We start from the raw sequence: 13,329 nt of genomic DNA on the forward strand, positions 1-13,329 counted from the left end.
CTCATGTCCTTTAGCATAATACCTTCTATAATACCTTCCATGTTTTCACAAATGGCAAGATTTCTTTTTTATGACCAAGTAATATTCCATTATATACCATATCTTCTTTATTCATTCATCTATTTTTTTTAATATATTTTATTGATTTTTTACAGAGGAAGGGAGAGGGATAGAGAGTTAGAAACATTGATGAGAGAGAAACATCGATCAGCTGCCTCCTGCACGCCCCCTACTGGGGATGTGCCCGCAGCCAAGGTACATGCCCTTGACCAGAATCGAACCTGGGACCCTTGAGTCCGAAGGCCGACGCTCTATCCACTGAGCCAAACCGATTAGGGCAATCCATTCATCTACTGATGGACACTTAGGTTGCTTTTATATCTTCGCTATCCTATATAATAAAAGCCTAATATGCTAAGTGTCCGGTCGACCAATCAAAGTGTAATATGCTAATGATATGCTAAGGCCATTCAACCTGCTCTCTATGATATGCACTGACCACCAGGGGGCATACAGTCGACTGGTCGACCAGTCACTATTATGTGCACTGACCACCAGGGGACAGATGCTCCAACTGGTAGGTGAGCTTGCTGCTGGGGTCCGGCAAATTGGGACTGAGTGAGACTAGCCAGACATGCCCTGGAGCCCTCCCTCAGTCCCTCCCTGGCTGGCCAACCTCCCGCATCCCTTCCTGGCCCCAGTCGTGCACCAGTGGGGTCCCTCGGCCTGGCCTGCACCCTCTCGAAATCCGGGACCCCTCAGGGGATGTTGGAGAGCCAGTTTCAACCCGATCCCGCAGGCCAAGCCAAGGGACCCCATTGGTGCACAAATTCGTGCACCGGGCCTCTAGTTGTAAATAATACTGCAATGAATATAAGGGTGCATATATCTTTTCAAATTAGTGTTTTAGATTTCTTTGAATAAATACCCAGAAGTGGAATTGCTGGGTCATATTCAAGTTCTATTTTTAATTTTTTGAGGAACCTTCATACTGTTTTCCATACTGGCTACACCAATTTACAATCCCACCAACAGTACATGAGGATTCCCTTTTCTCCACATCCTCCCCAACATTTGTTGTTTGTTGACTAATTGATGAGAGCCATTCTGACAAATGTGAGGTGATAGCTCATTGTAGTTTTAATTTGCATTTCCATGATGACTAGGGACATTAAGCATCTTTTCATAGGTTTATTAGCCATCTATATGTCCTCTTTTTATTTTATTTATTTTTTAATTTTTATTGTTGAAAGTATGACAGATGTCCTCCTTTTTTTCTCATTTACCCCCTCCACCCATCCACCCTCTACCATCCTCTTTGGAGAAATGTTTGTTCAAGTCCTCAGTCAATTTTTTAATTGGATTTTTTTGCGGGGGGGAATAGTGTTAAGTTGTATGAGTTCCTTATACATTTTGGATATTAATCCCTGTCAGATGTATCATTGGTGAATATCTTCTTCCATTCAGTAGATTGTCTTTCATTTTGTTGATGGTTTCCTTTACTGCACAAAAACTTTTTAGTTTGATGTAGTCCCATATTTTTATTCTTTTCTTTTGTTTCTCTTGCTTGAGAAGACATATCCAAAAAATTATTGCTAAGAGCAATGTGAAAGAGTTAACTGCCACCCTAGCCAGTTTGGCTCGGTGGATAGAGCATCAGCCTGCGGACCAAAGGGTCCCAGGTTTGATTCCAGTCAAGGCACATACCTTGGTTGCAGGCTCCTCCCCAGCCCGGGCCCTGGTCTGGGCTTATGCAGGAGGCAACCAATCAATGTGTTTCTCTCACATTGATACTTCTCTCTGTCTTTCCCTCTCTCTTCCACTCTCCCTAAAAATCAATGAAAAAATATCCTTGGGTGAGGATTAACAAAAAAAAAAAAAAAAGAGTTAACTGCCTATGTTTTCTTCTAGGAGTTCTTTTGTGTGTGTGTGTGTCAATACAGATTCTTATTTTCACTTTTAAAAAATCTAACATACATATTCGGAATTTAATTACTATGTTTTTTCTTCTTTCTAGAGATGTGACATCTGTTTTCTAGTCAGTAATGTTCTATCAAACATTGTATTAAGCCAATGTACTAAATCAAAGCAGACAGATGACCAATAAAGCTGTTTGCTATCTCCTATTCCTGCTGAGCTATACCAATAGAACAACATCTTGGTAGGAAGACATTGACAGGAAGAAGGAATTACTGAGCCCCTACAACAGAAAACTTGACAAACTGATCTATACAGAAAAGGTTTTAAGCAAACCTGCACAAACACTTAACATGCTATAAGTCTGCTTCCAGCATAAACACATTCACTGGTGCCCAGCAAAATAGCACCAACAGAAAAAGTATTTCCACTTTCATACCAATAACAACTAAAAAGCATACAGCATAGTGGGTAATCATGGAAGTTCCAAGATTATAGAAGACAAAACGCTACAAAGACAGCAAATGTAAGGCTAGAAATTGATTTTCACACGTAGTTTTTAAATAAAAAACATATCTCTTGGTTGATTCTTACAGCCAAGACTAGCTGTACTAAAGAAGCTTTGGAAATCATAAGACAGGCAGAGCTGGCTTGAGTGACACTCTCGATAAATACTCCCAAACAGTCAAAAACCACATGGAGGCTGAAGGACTGAAATTTTGACACATATAAAAGCTGTGCGTTCACAAAAAGATTGATGCATAGCCTTCTGGGACAAAGGGAATACAACAGAGGGCGCTGACACACCAACCGTATGCTGAGGGAGCCCCCCGCCCCCTTGGAAAGCTGGATATATGTGGGCTTACTCCAGAGGAAACCAACTCAGAAGCCCCTGAGAGAGGTGTACTTGGGGAGGGGTACTCGTGTTACTAAACAAGAAAAAATAGGTCCCAGCAGGAGCAGGTCACTTTTTTTTGTCCCATCAGTTCTTAACTTTTGTGAAGAGTTACAGAATAGAGTCAGTCTTTCTAGGATGTTTTCTTCTCTCACTAGCTGGAGCCTCTCCCAGTGTCCTGGGCAATGGACGTGGGGACCATCTCCTTGCCTGGAGGTGGGACTTCATGCTGCAGATGGTTCTGAGCTGCTGGCAGAGAGGATGATTTACACAGTGAAGTCACCGCGAAACCACTGCTTTAGTCCAGCCCCTGGCCTCTTTTTCTGCTCTGTAGTCCAGAACATCTCTCTAAAAGCCAGAAAACCGGTAAACATGAGCAGCGTGTCAAAATGTCAGCAGCCACGTCATCTGAATGGTGCTGTAAGGTTGTGAAAGCACCATGTTAAACCCCAAGTCCACTCCAGCAGCTGTTCTTCAATATATTTTTCTACAAATAAATCCATTTGTTAAAAATAGGTGTGTGGGGAGCACCAAGACGTAGCCTGCCAGTCTCTCTCCCCAGATAGTGTTCCTGCAGGTTCCCAAATGTCTCTATGGTCCAAGCTTGAAGTGTTAATGACAAAGAATGAAAACAGTAGCCATGCCTTTATGAAAAGATGGCAGGGAATGAGTTATGTAATGACAAGAGTTATAGTTCAGAAGAGACAAGAGTACTTCTGTTAACAGGAAAGCCAAACCCTGCTGGAGTACTAGGTGCAGTAAACAAGCCTTTATCAGTAACGGGAAGGAAGCCATGTGTTAGAAGCACTGGAGCAGAGACCTGAAGAAATGTTAATGTAAATTCAGAGCTGAGCCCTTCAACTGGAAATCCATCAAGTGAACAGAGTTCAGAGGCAGCAGAAACTGGACTTAGTGAAAATGGAGAGAACCCTGTGGAAATTATTTCTGTCACACCTGTAAAGAACATTGACCCAGGCCCTAGCCGGTTTGGCTCAGTGGTTAGAGCATCAGCCATCGGACCAAAGGGTCCCAGGCTTGATTCCGGCCAAGGGCACATGCCCAGATTGTGGGCTCAATCCCCAGTGGGGAGCATGTAGGAGGCAGCCAATCGATGGTTCTCTCTCATCATTGATGTTTCTATCTCTTTATCCTTCTCCCTTCCTCTCTGAAATCAATAAAAATATATATTTTTAAAAGAATATTGACCCAATACAGAATGAAATTAATTCTGATCAGGCTGCTCAGGGCAATATCAGCAGTGACCAGGGAAAGAACAGTAACAGCAACTGGTGCAGAAAATATCTAACAAAAGACAGAGGAGAAAGTAGGTGAATCAGGACCACCTGCCCCTGCAAGCCCCAGGAGAGGACATCGACCTGAATCTGAAGCCTAGGATAATACAACCAAAAATAACAACATAAGTGAACCTCTTAGCAAGGGAAGAAAGAGAGCCCGGGCTCCATCCCCAGTAAGGGATGTGCAGGAGGCAGCCGATCAATGATTCTCTCTCATCATTGATGTTTCTCTCTCTCTCTCCCTTTCCCTTCCTCTCTCTGAAATAAAAACATATTTTACAAAAAAAAGAAAGAAAAGACAGCACCAATAGAGACAAATTGACTTACAATGGTAACAAGAAAACTCATTTGCAAAGGAGAAAATAAAGGCTAAACAGAAACTGGCTCCAGCTTCTGCAAAAACTTGAATTGAAAATGTCCCTGAACAGAAAATGAAGTTGACTTTAGAACACACACTTTCTGCCTTGAAAGCTGAAAGAAACTGTCACTTCCTTTCCACTGATCGCAAGTCCTTTGATGGAAATGTACAGCAGGCCTCTTCAGAGAGACGCTAAAGCAACTCCTACCTCCCCCAAAGCTTTTCTTACAAAAGGTTAATAATTAAGCAAATTGCGTAACACTTGGTTCCAGTTCCTGCATAGCTGGAGTTTAAAGGCATAATACACCATTAATTTTCATGCTTCCGTTTTTAAAGAAAGTAACAGAATGTCCTTCACTGACGCTGAAAATTCATCAGTGGAATTGCCATGTTACACAAGAAAAGAAGGGAAGTCTACTGAATTAATTTTTTAGAGGAAGAGAACAGATTAAATATTTGTTTTTCCTTTTGGAAACTTTTATGTATAACTAGAAAAGTGCAACTGGTAGGGTCCCTAGTGGCTGCCAGCTGCTGGCCGAGTACTCCCTCCCTTCACCTGGCCGCCTGCTGCCGCTGCTGCTGCCACCACCACCAATGGCCAGGGCCTCCCTCCCTTCCCCCGGCTGGCCCTGCCCCTGGTCGAACTCCCGGACAACTTCTGGTCGAGGAGACAATTTGCATACTACACTTTTTTTATATAGAATTCTTTCCACCTGCCTGCTTTTCTGCAAAACTGCAATATACAGATTGCAGTTCCCTGCTATGAAAAGTGATGTGGCAATTTTATAAATTTTGCTTTCTGACTTTTATCAAAGTGAGAAAATATTTAAAATTATTATTGATTTTATCTCACTTCATATTTTGATTTCTGCTCCATTTTAGTTTAATATAATTTGCAATAAATGTACATATTGTTGCTTCATAAAGCATTTAACTTTAAAATGGTTTTTACTCCTGTGATTATGTTGGAATATCTGGAATTTTAAAGGAGTAAAGACTGTCCAACATTTGGTTTCATGAAGTTTATCACCATGTTTTTATTATTAATGTAAAAAAAGTCAACATTTTAAAATAGTTGGACTTTGGCAACTTTGTGAAAAACGTTGGAGATGTTTAAGGTTGCTATTAACTTTCAGCATTGTGCTCTTAGGACGTAAGATTTTTGCTTTGGTTTGCCAGTCTGGGCTCAGTTTTTATGTTTATCCTAGAAGACAACTGTTGCATCAATAACTGTCGCTTGGCACCGTTCAGCATAGGTAACGTATGCACCTTTGTGTACACATAATCATATCTAAGTTTTTTGCATAAATAAATGCTTCTAGATGAAAAAAAAAGTGTGTAGGTGAGTATTCTCTTCTGTGTATTCAAACTCCTGGTAGTACTTCTCCATGAGATTTCTTTGTAATAACTGGAACTCAAGAGTCCAGGATAATATCTTCTAAACATCCAACCACAGCTTCAAATGCTGCCTCAGAAGCAGTGAGAGACAGCCAAGCTCTCCTCCTGGAGGGTGTCCATCTTTGCCTCCATGTCCACCCCCCAGCAGGGGAGCAGGCCCTTCTGCCTCCTGCCCTGCCCGAGACCCAGGCCCAAATTCCTTTCTGCTTTGCAGTGCCCCCACCACCAGGGGAAGCCTAACCACCAAGGCCACGGTCAGCTCACAGTCCAGCGTCCAGCAGAGTCAGTGCCTGCTGGAGGCCACAAGCCCCGGCCTTGAGCTCCCCAGCTGCAGCTCTTCCAGGAGTTTTATGGTTTAATTTTATGGTTTTAATCCATTTTGAGTTTAATTTTTTCCTACAGTGTAAGAAAGTATTCTAGCTTTATTTTTTGCATGTACCTGTCCAGTTTTTCCAGCACTGTTTATTAAAGAGACTGGCTTTATTGGTTGTATATTCTTGCCTCCTTTGTGGTAGATTAATTGTGGTAGATACGGCATGGGTTTTCTTCTGGGCTCTGTATTCTACTTCATTGACTTATGTATCTGTTTTTATGCCAGTACCATGCTCTTTTTTTTTTTTTAAAGATAAAATAAGTTTTTATTTATAGTCTTGTAGTAAAGGGGGAAGTCATAAGTTGCAAGAGAATTCTTCAGCAGTATGTGTAACTGTAGAGCGCACCTGGGAAGGCACATGAGCATTTCTTTAGTTATTGTCAGCTAAATCCAGTGGCATAGGCAGAACCACGTCCTGGAAACACGCCTTGCCAGAGGCAGGAGTGTTGTCAGCTTGACCTTCAGCCCAGGTGCCAGGGGGTGGGTTTTGTTATCTAAATCCAGCCAAGCACCAGGAATGAATACAACTCGAGCCCATCCAAGAATGCACATAATCTTTGTCTTGACCTTTAGTAAAACTTCCTGGTATTTTGCTGTATAAAATAAACACGCTGTATTGGCTCTGGGTCCCTGTCTCTCCATCAGAGGACAGTGGTCCCACCCGGCCCCAGCTTTTTCCTTCCATCTCTGAGGCTGTCTCTTTCTTTCATTTTCTCAATCCCCAGCAGCCCCTACTCAGGAACCAGACCACTCTCTAGCAACACTGGACTCGGAAAAGAGAGAAATATTTACATATAACATACTTTCTATTTCCATGTAATGGAATCAAACACAGACTGAGACTACAGAGTATAAACTAGAAATCAGCAAATGTAGGGAATGGAGTAGAAAAAAGACAAAAGAAATTAGCACTAAACACACAAAACCCTTCACTGGGATCTGCTGACCACAGCAAAAACCAGGGCCGAATCTCCCAATGGGGACAGGTTCTAGAACAGTCAGAAAGGGAGTGGGTGGAGGGTGGGAAGGGGCTGCACTGGAGTGCAGGTTTCATAAATTGCTCTTGGTATTTATACAATAGCAGTTGGCTCAGAACTTAATTGAATTGTAGGACACTCAGCTGGTGTTACAGAATTGCTTGGTGTGTGGAAAACCTACACACCTGGTGTCAAAAATGTTGTGAGTGTGGTAGTAGTATGAGAATAAGAGAAACATTGGATTGTTTTTCTTACACAAAAAGATTACTGGCCCAGCTGGCATGGCTCAGTGGTTGGGCGTCAACCTATGAACCAGGAGGTCACAGTTCGATTCCCAGTCAGGTTGCAGGCTCAGTCCACAGTGTGGGGCGTGCAGGAGGCAGCCAATCAATAATTCTCTCTCATCATTGATATTTCTATCTCTCTCTCCCTCTCCCTTCCTCTCTGAAATCAATAAAGACATATTTTTTTAAAAAAACAAAAAAGGTTACTGTGATTCACCAGGAGAAGTGGGCCACCAGCATTTTTCATCTCCAACTTCAAGCTGAAGAGGCTAAATTCCTAGTGAGTGTGTCTGAGAGGTCAGGAATCCCCTTTCTCAACAATAGGATAATGGCTCCATCTCAGGTGCAGCAGGTCAAGAATATTGGGGTCCTGATCACTGGTTCCCCAGCTCACTGGTAGGGCAGAGGTCCCATACTAGGAAAGGAACCTGAGAAGACCAGAAGCTACCACACCGACTCAGCTCCCTGAACAGGGGGTTCACAGATATTGCCCAGAGGGAGAGGCTTCCAATAAGAAAAGAGAGGGTTTTTTTTTGTTTTTTCCTTTTTGTTAGAGAGTGGAAGGGAGAGGGAGAGACAGAGAGAAACATAGATGTACGAGGGACACATCAATTGGTTGCCTCCCGCACACACCCTGACCAGGGTTGAGATCGAACCTGCAACCACGGTACGTGCCCTTGACTGGACTTGAACCAGGGACCCGTCAGTCCACAGGCCGGCGCTCTAGCCACTGAGCCAAACCTGCTAAGGCAAGGAAAGAGAGTTTTGAAACTCTCTCCAAAGAAACTGACTTTCCTTGAAATAGAGTATGAAGTTCAAGTTCCAGTTCAATAGCTCCTCTTAATTAAAAGCAACTAACTAAACTGCAGGCTAGCTAGTTCGCCTGAGAAAACCAGTAGAAGAGACAGTTAAGAGCCCACCTTCTCAAAAACTGTCCTCAAACACTACCCTTGACTGAACTTAATTGGATCAGACAATGAACAATGTATGTCCCAGGGCACTGTCGAAAATAATACAGTAATTAGCCAGTAATTAGTGCAGCCTGGTATTGCACATATGGGTGTAATGCCAAATGAAGCAGACAGCTTAACAGAGATCAGGGCAAAGACAGTCAAAAAAAAGCCCTGCTAAAAACATGGTCACCCCTGGGTGAATGTGGAGGTGCCCGCAATGCGCCCTCAAGGAATGTCATCAGAGGCTCCTCACTGCAGGGGGAATAGGCTCCACTCAAATAAACTCCTGAGACCACAAAACAAACAAGAAAACAACAACAAAGACAAGTCAGGAAGCCTCTTCCATCATGTGAGGACACATTGAGAAAGCGGCCATCTGTGAGCAGGCTCTCACCAGACATCAAATCTTCTGACACCTTAATCTTGGAGATCCTGTCCTCCAGGACTGTGAGAAATAAATGTCTGTTGAGCCCAGCTGGCGTGGCTCAGTAGTTGAGCGTTGACCTATGAATCAGGAGATCATGGTTTGATTCCCAGTCAGGGCACATGCCCAGGTTGTGGGCTCAATTCCCGGTGTGGGGTGTGTGGGAGACAGCCAATCAATGATTCTCTCTCATCATTGATATTTCTGTCTCCCTCTCCCTCTCCCTTCCTCTCTGAAATCAATAAAAATATATTTTAGAAAGAAAGAAGAAAGAAAGAAAGAAAGAAAGAAAGAAAGAAAGAAAGAAAGAAAGAAAGAAAGAGATTCCTCTCACACCTGCTAGAAAGGTTAACATGAAAACACTGGAAAATGCCAAGCCTGAGAAGGGAGAGCAGCCAGGCCTATGCATATCCTGTGCTCCCTATGACTAGCATCTCATTGCCAAGAAGAGACCCAAGAGAAAGGTGGACAGAGGTTTACCTAATAGCACTATTCTTTTTTTTTCTTTTCTTTATTGATCAAGTTATTATATATGTGTCCTTGTCCCCACATTACCCCATCCCCCCCACTCATGCCCTCACCCCCCTGTTGTCTGTGTCCATTGGTTAGGCCTATATGCATGCATATAAGTCCTTTGGTTGATCTCTCCCACTTACCCCCACCTTCCCATGTCCCCTTTTCTAGGTTTGATGGTCTGATTGCACTATTCTTTTTTAAATTCTTTATTATTGAAAGTATTACATATGTCCCCTTTTCTCCCCGTTGTCCTCTACCAACTTGCCCCCACCCCCAGCCCTGGCCTTCACCCCCCTCCATTGTCTGTGTCCATGGGTTATGCTTATATGCATACAATTTCTTTGGTTGATCTCTTCCCTCCCAACTGCCCGACACACACACACCCTCCCGTCTTCCCTCTGAGGTTTGACGATCTGCTCGATGCTTCCATGTTTCTGGATCTATTTTTGCTCACCAGTTTATGTTGTTCGTTACATCCCGCAAATGAGTGAGATTATGTGATACTTAACCTTCTCTGACTGGCTTATTTCACTTAGCATAATGCTCTCCAGGTCCATCCATGCTGTTGCAAATGGAAAGAAAACTCTTAGCATTTACAACAGCACTATTCTTAATAGCCCTATTTCAGAAACTGCCTACATGTTCATCAGCAACAAAACTCAAATAAATGGAAGTGTATGCACCAATGCAAGACCAGGAATGAGAATAAGAAGGTCTTGCCCAGCTGGCACGGCTTAGTGATGGAGCGATGACCTGTGAATCAGGTCCCTGCCTTCCCGGCAACACTACAGCAAGGTGGCGGCTGACTGGGAAAGCCCCCAACTTCTTCAAGCTGGTGGAGGACCTCAAGACCCAGGAGAGCGAGGAGCAGAAGCGGAATGGGGAGGGTGGTATCCTGCGATCATCAAGCCCTGAAACCAGGTGCTGATCTTGTCGGTCCCCTTCTGGCGTGATGGCTCCAGGGAGGTCCTCGAGGGCTACCCAGCCCAGCACAGCCAGCACTACGGGCCCTGCCAGGGAGGTGTTCATTACAGCACTGATGTGAGTGTAGAGGAAGTGAAAGCGTTGGCTTCTCTGATGACATAAGCGGGCAGTGGTTGATGTGCCATTTGGGGGTGCCAAAGCTGGTGTTAAGGTCAATCCCAAGAACTACCGATCATGAATTGAAACGATCACAAGGAGGCTCACCATGGAGCTGGTAAAGAAGGGCATGATTGGTCCTGGCAGTGATGTGCCTGCCCCAGGCATGAGCACGGGCCAGCTGGACATGCCCTGGAGTGCTGACACCTACGCTAGCACCCCTGGGCACTATGGTATTAATGCCCATGCCTTCACGGGCAGCCCATCAGTCAGGGTGGATTCCATAGACAGATGGATCTCTGCTACTGGCCGGGGAGTGTTCCATGGGATTGGAAACTTCATCAGTGAAGTTTCTTCCATGAGCATTTTAGGGATGACACCAGGGTTTGGAGATAAAGCATTTGTTGTTCAGGGATTTGGCAATGTGGGCCTGCACGCTGAGATATGTGCATCACTTTGGTGCTAAATGTATTGGTGTTGGTGAATCTAATGGGAACATATGGAATCCAGATGGTACTGACCCAAAGGAACTGGAAGACTTCCAATTGCAACATAGTTCTATCCTGGGCCACCCCAAGGCCAAAGCTTTATGAAGGGAACATCTTTGAAGCCAACTGTGACATGCTGATCCCTGATGCCAGTGAGAAGCAGCTGACCAAGTCCAATTCACCCAGAACCAAAGCCAAGATCATTGCTGAAGGTGCCAATGGACCAACAACTCCAGAAGCTGATCAGATTTTCCTGGAGAGGAACACTGTGGTCATTCCAGATCTCTACTTGAATGCTGGATTAGTGACAGCATCTTACTTTGAGTGGCTGAAGAACCTAAATTATGTCAGCTATGACCATTTGACCTTCAAATATAAAAGGGATATGAGCATGTACTATATAAAACATTTTTTAAAATATATTTTTATTGATTTCAGAGAGGAAGGGAGAGGGAGAGAGAGATAGAAACATCAATAATGAGAGAGAATCACTGATCGGCTGCCTCCTGCATGCCCGCCACTGGGGATGGAGCCTGCAACCCCAGCATGCACCCTTGACCAGAATCAAACCGGGGACCGTTCCCTCCGCAGGCCAATGCTCTATCCACTGAGCCAAACCAGCTAGGGCTAAACCATGTTTTATAAAGCACAGAGGGAATCTGACATGCCAGACATTCAAGAAATGTATTACACATCTATCTTCCTACAGATACACATGTAGACTGGTTTAAACAACAACACCAAAAAGAAATATAGACTGGTTTAATAAAAATTATATATAAATACATGGAATGGTTAGAGAAGTATAGTGGTTACATAAATATTGAAAGAATGACAGAAGAAGTGTACCATAGTGTTAAAATCAGTTCTAAGGGAGATAAATGGTACAGATATGCATATAGGCACACATGCTATCTCTGTAGATTGGTAAAGGTATACATTTGTATGTAAATAGTGATTAGATAAATATAATGTTTAAATGGACACTATGTGTAGAACTCATTTCTTCAGGTTTCTTGACAGATCACATAGATACCATGATTCAAAAAATATACGCTCAGATATTTAAGTTAAGTACAATTGTTAAGGCATCTGGAGTCTGAAAAGTTTTTCCCACCAAAAGCTCATCAGGTCAAGAGGAGAGTGGTTCTGTCCAGTGCTGTGCCCTCGGGCACCAATGGGAGCACATGCCCAAGGAGGCAGCACCAGCCAGTGGTGAGGCTGGATGAGAAATGTGAGGAAGTGAAATGTGAGGAAGGGCACTGAATCAGCACTGAGCACTCAGTATGTGCCAGGGGAGCACCTCCTTTCAAATTACCTCCAGCAGAAAATTATTCTATTATCCCCAAGTTAGAGTAGAGGAAACGGGTCCAAAAAGTTACACTAGTAACTCTGTAAACCTAACCTGTGAGAATTAGTGGGAGGCAGGAATAATGCTGCAACAGTCCTTCACTGCCACCTTCTGGCCAGTGGAGATGGGCTCAGTCCTGTTTCCCAAGGTGAAAACCACCTGGGGATGCTGTGCCCTTACCTGCCTGACTCAAAGGCCAGGCCCCAGTGGGGCCAGGGTGGGTAACTGATGGGCCTGGGGGGACTGTGGCCTGGGGGGAGTTGCTGTGCCTGGCCTGGAGGGAAACACAAAGGAGACGTCCGGAGCCACAGAAATTTCAGAGATAAGCAAACACAGGGAGACATTAGATATAGAAATAAAAATTGAACAACTCAGAGACCAAAGGGAAAAACAGAGAAGACCCAGGAAGAAACAAGGGATGCAGAAACACTAAGCCCCACAGAAGGCTGAGGGCCTGTGGGAGGGTTCTCCAGCAGGAAGGCCCTGGCGGCTACTGTCCTGGATTCCCAGGCAATCCTCCAGCCCCGAGTGAGCACCCACCTTCAGAAGGCCCTGGGCGCTCTAATTCCTAGTCCTTTCTGGGATTTCCTGGCACAAATCAGTTCATCGCAGGGCTTTCCCCAGGACAGGCGAGGTACTGCCTCTGCTCTGGGGGGCACAGCCTTACAGCTTTCCTGTGTCCGTTCTTTCTCTAGGAGAATCTGTGTGCTGTTCTCCTTTGTACAGAATGTGTATTTTCACATCCATAAAACTCTGTAGCACTTGCCTGAAACAGCACTGACTCAGGGTTTCCTTCCATCTGGCTCTGTCCCGTGGAAGCTGATCAAGTTGGAGGGCCTAGAGATCATTCCTGGGCTTCGACCCAGCCTGGCAGACAGACAGAACTTACTCTAACTTAGTGTGGACGCCTGTGGCTTCAGTGCTCAGGGGAGTCAGCTCAGCAGAACCAGGACCAGCTCCTTGCTGGCACTTAGCAGGCTCCTGGACGGTGCAGGCAAGTTGACAGTGGAGGGACTAGTG

At 44.4% G+C, this 13,329-nt stretch overlaps 2 pseudogenes; one reads left to right on the forward strand and one right to left on the reverse strand.

Moving 5' to 3' along the window:
• Nucleotides 1-2,832: 2,832 nt before the first annotated feature.
• LOC102250567 lies at nt 2,833-5,983 on the reverse strand (annotated as a pseudogene).
• A 4,112-nt stretch (nt 5,984-10,095) lies between these two features.
• Nucleotides 10,096-13,068, forward strand: LOC102253118 (annotated as a pseudogene).
• Nucleotides 13,069-13,329: the final 261 nt, after the last annotated feature.

The sequence above is a fragment of the Myotis brandtii genome, unplaced genomic scaffold, assembly GCF_000412655.1.
Source record: "Myotis brandtii unplaced genomic scaffold, ASM41265v1 scaffold1010, whole genome shotgun sequence".
Taxonomy (NCBI): Eukaryota; Metazoa; Chordata; class Mammalia; order Chiroptera; family Vespertilionidae; genus Myotis; species Myotis brandtii.